Below are 7,949 nucleotides of genomic sequence, written 5' to 3' on the forward strand. Positions count from 1 at the left end.
CTGACTGGATACATAAAATGCGGTATAGCCATACAGTCAGTGGATTATTAATTGACAATAAAAAGGAATTAAATAATCATACATGCTGCAATGTTGCTGAACCTTGAAAACAGTACGCTAAGTGAGATAAGGCAGTCACAAAAGACCACATATTGTATAATTCCATTTTTATGAAATGTCAAGATTAGGCAAATCTATAGAGACAGAAATTAGACTAGTGGTTACCGAGGGTTGAAGGACTGGGAGAGTAGGAAGTAGACAGCTAATGAGTTCAGGGTATTTTTGTTTTGTTTTGTTTTTTGAGGTGTGATAATGTTCTACACAGATTTTGGTGGTGGTTTCACAACTCCATGAACATAATAAAGCCACTGAACTGTACACTTTAAATGGATAAATTTTATGGTATTTGAGTTATATCTCAAAAAAGAAGTTTTCAAAAACCAGTTGGGCTGATGGGGAGCAATAATCAGCTACAATGTATATCAACAAAATAAAATTTAAAAAAAAAAAAAAAAACCAGTTGGGCATATATGTGTCTTTTGCTAGACTCTGCTTTGTTCCATTGATCTAGTCATCTGTCATTTCACCACTACTACTGCACCTTGATTACAGTAGCTTTGTAGGAAGACTTGAGATCGAGGACTATGAATCCTCCAACTTTGCTCTTCTTTTTCAAAATTGTTTTGACCATTCTAGTTCCTTTACTTTTCCACATAAATCCTAGCATATTCTTATTGACTTCTACCAAAATTCATGCTGGAATTTTAAAATGGATTGCACTATAGCTATAGATCAGTTTAGGGAGAATGGATAACGATGCTGAGTTTTCTGATCCATAAACATGATATATCTTGCCGTTTGTCTTAGTCTTCTTTTATTTCTTTCATCAGTGTTTTGTAGTTTTCAGTAAGTGTATAAATCTTACACATATTTTGTTAGGTTTACACTTATTTCATATTTTTTGGTCCTATTCTAAATGACACAATTTTTCACATTTTTATTTTCAATTGTTCTTGCTGGTATATAGAAATGCAGTTTATTTTTTATTTTAATTTTATTTTTGTTTTGTTTTTAGGTTTTTTTGCTGTTGTTGTTCTTTTTTGTTTTGACCTGTAAGGGGATCGCAACCCTCGGCAGGGTGTGGTCTGCACCACGCTTAGCCAGCGAGTGCACCCGCCATCCCCATATAGGATCGGAACCGCGGCCTCAGCACTACCAGCGCCGCACTCTCCCGAATGAGCCACGCGGCAGGCCCTTGTTTTAAGTTTTTATTAAATAAAAGAAGCAGAGGAAAAGAGGGTCCTATGGTCTCTCGAGATGTGGGAGACAGCCATGCCCCGCCCCCCGCCTCTGTTCAAGGTGCACTGTGTAGTGGGTGTAAGCTGTGTGCAGAGGGCAGCTGGGAAAGGCCAGAGGTCATGACCTGTGACCCATCCACCCCTGCTGGAAGACTCCGTGGGCAGGTGTGCAGGCCTGCACGGTGGAAGTCTTCCTTGCTGTAGGTGAAGTCCTTCAGGTAGGTGATGCACTCTGTCTCGTGGTTGTAGCTTCTGACCATCTCCAGCAGCGTGATCTCAATGGTGGACGCCTCCAGAGGACGATCCGGTCCTCACGGCCCAGCTGCAGGAAGCCAGGCATCTGCTTGGCAAAGTCCACGATCTCCCGGACTGAGATGATGGCCAGCTCCGTGAACTGGGCTAAGCGCTGCTGGCAGGCATCTCGGGGATGGGGGTCTGCGCTGGGGGGACGGGGCGTGACTTTGGGCTGGTCAGAGAAGGAGTGTTTGTTGCCCTGCAGCTGGGCCGCCACCAACTGCTGGATCATTAGTCCTGAGCCGCTGTTAACTGGACACCCTCGCCGTCCCCAGAGCCTTGGGCACCCGCCTCGAACCCTCCAGGGATACCACAAGCCCAGAGGCTGAGCTGCCGCTGCCCCAGTTCCCCCAGCTCCACAGGCGACTGCTGCTGTTTTTGCTGCTGCTGCTGCTGCTGCTTCGGAATCTTCTTCAGGAGCCTCCTCCCTGCCTCCTTGCACTTGCGCCGCCTGCAGGCGGCCCTCTGGCAGGCTCCACCGCCCCGGCAGGTATAGCGCCCAGCCCCGACGTGGACCACACTGCGCCGGGAGAAGCGCGGGCAGCCTGCGCCCCCAAGCACGCTGCGGTGGCAGCGGGAGGCCTTGTCCCCGCACACGCGCGCACGCGGCAGGGCTCGTGGCCCTGCTGCTCTGGAGCCGGGCCCTTCTTTCGCTTGCTCTCTGGCTCCTGCTCAGGGTCTGGGATGACCACGCTGCAGGCTGAGCTGGCCCCATCAGTGCCTGGGACATCAGAGTCCGGACCCCGGGCCACGGCTCAGGACTATCCTCCTTTACAGTGGGTGAAGAAGGGGGGGTGCCTGACTGATGGGGGCCATTTCCAGGCAGGGGGGTGTCCAAGGCACTCGTGGTGGGGGGAGGACATGGTGGGGTCTCGCTCCAGGTCCCGCCACTCCGAGCACCAGTGGGGGGCGGGGCACATGGCCGCTTGAGGGTCTCGTGGATGGTCTCTCTCAGGGTCTGCTACTCCCGTTGTCCTGGAAACAGCTAGTGGAGGTGCGAGCTACTCTGTCCCCTCGCTCTGCGTCTCCTCCTCCTCTGTAGCCCCTGACACTCCACCGCTGCTCAGGTCCCTTCGAAAGTAACTTCGCCCGCAATTGACTTTTTAAATTTTGACCATGTATCCCCTGGTATTGCTAAATTACCTATTAGTTCTAGTAGGACTTTTTGGTGGATTCTTTGAGATTTCCTAAATAGACAATCATGTAGTCCTTGAGTACAGTTTTATTTCTTCCTTTCCAATCTATTTATCTATCTATCTATCTATCTATCTATATATATATATATATATTTTTTTTTTTTTTTTTTTTTTTACTTACTGTAACGTTTCATTACATTGTTGAATAGGAGTGATGAGAAGGGATATACTTGCCTGGTCCTCTTTTTTAGTGACACTGGGACACAGAAAACTACTCCCCAAAATATAGTGCTTTGGTGTGCTGAGTGCTTTGAAAATTAAAAGGCCTCAGAATCAAGGCTCCTCTGATCTTGTCTTGTTCTCCTGACCCCAAGTGCAGGGAGGGACCTTCTCTGGAATTTCCTTCTCTGACTGAGAAAGCGTCACAAAAGAAATGCAATTGTCTTGGCATCCTCTCTGTAGGAATCTCATCAGATAAAGAAGAAAGAACAACCCCTGATTTGTCTGGAGGGACTGTGAGGGCACCACACCTGGACAGACCTTTTCACAAGATAATATCTGCCTTTCAGGCTCATTTAAATTCCATTTCATCGTTTACTATCCCTCAAAAGAATTGTCTACATTCCCCTTTTCCCCTCCCCTATGAAGAAGTGGTGTGTAAGTTTCTGTACCCCATTGAGTTATTGAGAAATTACTTTCTTGCGATTCCCCTGTGCATTGCCCCCTCCCAGTATGTTAAAATAATACAGTTTGTTATGCTTTGAATCTGTGTCTATCAGTTGATTTTTCAGAGAAACTTCAGGAGCTGGAAGGGAAAGTCTTCTCTTGGCTCCTACAGTGAAAAGCATTCCACCTTTTACATTAAGTATAATGTCAGATGCAGGTTTTTTGTTAATGCCATTTATCAGGTTAAGGATATTCTCTTCCATTCCTAGTATCCCGGGAGTTTCTATCATGAATGATGTTGGACTTTTTTCTTTTTTTGATATCTTCCTATGGTTTTCTTCATTAGATTCTAGATATGATGAATTACATTTGATTGCCCTTCAAATGATGAATCACCTCTGCATTCCTATGATAAACCCCGTGTGGTCATGATATTGGCATGGTCTGAATGTATCCCTCCAAATTCATGTTGAACCCTAATCCCCATTGTGGTGGTATTAAGAGGTGGGACCTTTCATGAAGTGATTATGTCAAGAGGACTCCTTCCTCATAAACGGGATTAGTGCCCTTGTAAAAGGGGATGAAGGGAGCTCTTTGGTTCCTTCCACCATGAAGACACAGCAACAAGGTGACATCTATGTGTAGTGGGGAACCCTGAGCATTTTCTGACTGTTAGACCTACCTCCTTCCACTGGAGAAACTGTTTCAGAAATTTTATGCTCGGCTGTCTTAATCGCAAACTCCGGCTTGCCTGTTTCCTGCACCCGCCTGTATCTATGTGCTAAGAGGAGACAACAACAGTCTCACACTGCCCTATGGTCTGGATACAAGTTAGGCTCCAGAGCTGACCAATGGACTGTGTCCTATAATCAGCCAATACGGATTAACAGAGCTGCATCCCTCGTTTACACAAGAGGACCTGAATGGGAACTTGGGTGGGAAGTTAGGGTGGAAATTTTGGCTATAAAGACTGCCTCTCTCCTTTGTTGGAGGAGACATTGATCTAGGAGTCTTCACTCCCCAGTGCTCTCCTTGCTTGCAAGCAATAAAGCGCTATAACATCAAAAAGAGCTGTAACACCAAAAAAGCTGTCAACTATTAAAAGAGCTGTAAAACCAATGTTGGTCTTGGATTCCTCTGTGCCAGCACCTCACAACATATGGTGCAGATGGTGAGCTCTTACAAGATGCCAAATCTGCTGGTGCCATGATCTTAGACTTCCCAGTCTCCAGAACTGTGGGAAATAGATTTCTATTGTTTATAAATTACTCAGACTGAGGTATTTTGTTATAGCAGCAGGAACGGACTAAAACAGAAATATTATCTTTTTTATATATTGCTGAGTTCATTTTGGGTCTATGTTAATGAAAGACATTGGTCTGTACTTTCTTCTTCTCTCCCTTTCTCTCTCATAATATCTTAGTCTGATTTCAGTATCAGGGTAACTCAAATAAGAATTAAAATGAGTTGGGAAGTGTTCCTTCTCTTTTGTTTTCTGGGAAACTTTATATAAAATTGGCATTATTTCTTCCTTAAATATCTGATAGAATTTAGTAGTGAAGCTATCTGGGCCTGGAATTTATTTGTTGTTGTTGTTGTTGTTGTTGGAAGATTTTTAACTAGGCATCCAATTTTTGTACAGATATGAGACATTTAGCATACCTATTTCTTCTTAAGTTCCCTTTGGTGGTTTTTTTGTTTTTTGGGTTTTTTTTTTTTTTTTGTACCTTTTAAGGAATTTGTCCATTTTACCTAAGTTGTCAAATTTATGGCCATACATTTCTTGATAATATTCCCTTGTTAACCTTTTAATGTCTGTAGGATTTGTAGGAGTGTACCCTCTTTTGTTCTTTATCTTTTTTAAAAAAATTGTGGCAATAGTCACATAACACAAAATCAACCATGTTAAAGCATACAATTCAGTGGCATTCAGTACATAAAAAATGTTGTGCAACCACCACCTCTGTCTTCCTCCAAAATATTTTCATCACCCTCATCCCGAATCCCTATTAAGCAGTCAGTCCTCATTCCCCCTCCCGACCCAGGATTGGCAACCACCAATTTGCTTTCTGTCTCTGTGGATTTACCTGTTCTACGTATTTTGTATAAATGGCCTTTTGTGTCTGGCTTCTTTCACTTAACATAGTGTTTTCAAGGTTCATTCACGTTGTAACATGTATCAGTAGTTCATTCATTTTTATGGCTGAATAATACTCCCCCTATTTCATTCTCGATAGTGATAATTTATGTCTTCCCTCTTTCTTCCTTGGTCACTCTGGGTAAAGTTTTATCAATTTTATTAATATTTTCAAAGAAACAGATTTAGATTTCATTTACAGTCTCTATTGCTCGATTTTTCAGATTCAGTCATTTCTGTTCTTATCTTTATTATTTCCTTTGCTGGTTTTAGGTTTAATTTATTCTTCCTTTCATACTTTCTTAAATTGGATGCTTAGACTATTGGTTTGAACCTTTGCTGTTGTCTAACATAAGCACTGAAAGCCATAAATTAAAAGATAGTTTTTAGATGTTCAGACTTACTTAGATTTCCCAAATATTTATTAATTTCTTTGCTTTTTACATTCTACTCCCACAATCTGAGCTTAATTTTCTTCTTGCTAAAGTACGTTTGTTACCGAGACCCCAAAGGTCCATTTGCTCACCACTCAATGGCCAATAATTGAGAGACAAGCATTGGTGTAAAGAAAAGTAGCCTTTTATCAGGAAGCCAGAAGCCTGGGGAAATGGTAGACTTAGTCTCAAAGACCATCTCTGCCTCTTCCAGGTTTGCCAAAGGGTTTTATACTGGTCTGTAGTTGAAAGCTGATTCATGGTGACCAAGCAGAGACGTGCAGACATGCTTGAATGTTTCAGATAATCATCAAGGAACTTCCCAGGTAGGAGTTGACCAGTGTCATACCTCATTCTCCATGGATTCAGTTCCTGTTATTCTCAAATAATATCAGGTCAGTAAACTAGTAAAGAATGGCTGTCTGGGTTAGTAATTTTTCTCTCTTTGTGTACAATGTGAGAGCAAGAGTCATTGTGTTCTAGCAATTAGCTGCAGGCTATGTGGTTTGGGTTACAGGAAAAAACAAGTTCTTAAATTCAAAGGCTTAACAAAACGGAGTCACTTTTGTTCAGGCTGTTACAAACTCCCCACTGTCAAATGTTCATTCCATTTCTATGGAATAAGGGGTGTCTGGTTCGTTCTAATTGCTACTAGCTGAACTGGGACTATGAGGGGATTTGAAATAAAATAAAACGTTTTAACCCCCCCCCCTTTTTTTTTTTAATCTTTCTTGGTCCCCTTGTGGGGAACAGAATTCTGTATCATAATTTTAGATTGGGGAATGTACATCTTTTGAGCCAACCATTCCTGTATTCCCATGTAAAGATTGTAGCAGCATTATTTGGTACAGCACAGTAAAATTCCTAGAAACATAATTATTAAAACTATTAGTACTTTTTTCATCAGGACAATCTTTTTTCTCCAAACCAGGAAGAGAGCCAATCAGTTAGAGATAAAGTGGGATCAGACACAGAAACAACTTGTGATTGTATATCTTTTAAAGTACATGATATGTTACCTGAATTATCTGAGATATATACACAGCATTCAGCTTTAATTATAGCATAAGTTCCATTTGAGCTGCAATTAACACATCCAAAGCCATTCTATTTTGTAAAACAGTTTTTGTCATCAGGCCCATTTCTGAGTTAATTAAAGCTGTATTACATATAGTGTGTCTACAGACAGTTGGGCTAATCCAGCCTAATTTGGGGGTATATTATTGGGCCAATGGTCATGAGTATGGCTTCTTTGTTCCCTGCATAAAGGGGCAACACAACTTAAGTGCCTCGTGGTGGGAGTTAGATAACCACTAAGGTAGGCCTGAAATGCGGGAAAGAGGAAGTAGCCCATATATCCAGCAAAAATCTACCTGCAGACTGTCAGCATAGCGCTGGGCCCATTGTAAAAACAAGTTGGAATCATTTGTTTGGCACAGCAAAGGTAAACATAAGAGTAGCAATAGAAAACTGTTATTAAAATCCATGCTGTTAATTACTTTCTTTTTTTAAATAGAAGTTTGAGGTCCTCTAACAGCTCACAAATCCATGGGTCAGGCTTAGGTTCTTCTTCTGGTGGTGCTTTTTTTATCCATGTGGGATGAATCCATGACTTTTAACACTGGCAGGCTTTAGGGAGGCACGGATGGTGGGAAGACATCCAAAGGCCCCTTGCACTCCTCAGTCAGGGTCTGGGTCCTGGTCTCTCCGTGTCTTTAGTAGCATTCTGTCTCCTGGGTTGAAAGGGTGCAGAGGTTCATCTGCTGGAAAAGCTGATCTAGAAAAGGCAAACTGATGTAGAATCTTTAGAGTTTGACATAACTGTTGTACACAAGCTTTCAGATGCAAGTCATATTTTATGTCTAGAGAGGGCGTCTCTAACATGGAGGCTTGGGAGGGTCTCCCATACACAATTTCAAAAGGACTCAATTTGAGTCCATTTCTAGGTGTCACCCTAATACAAAGCAAGGCAATGGGTAACGCT

This window comes from Cynocephalus volans, chromosome 11 (genome assembly GCF_027409185.1).
Source record: "Cynocephalus volans isolate mCynVol1 chromosome 11, mCynVol1.pri, whole genome shotgun sequence".
In the NCBI taxonomy this organism is placed as follows: domain Eukaryota; kingdom Metazoa; phylum Chordata; class Mammalia; order Dermoptera; family Cynocephalidae; genus Cynocephalus; species Cynocephalus volans.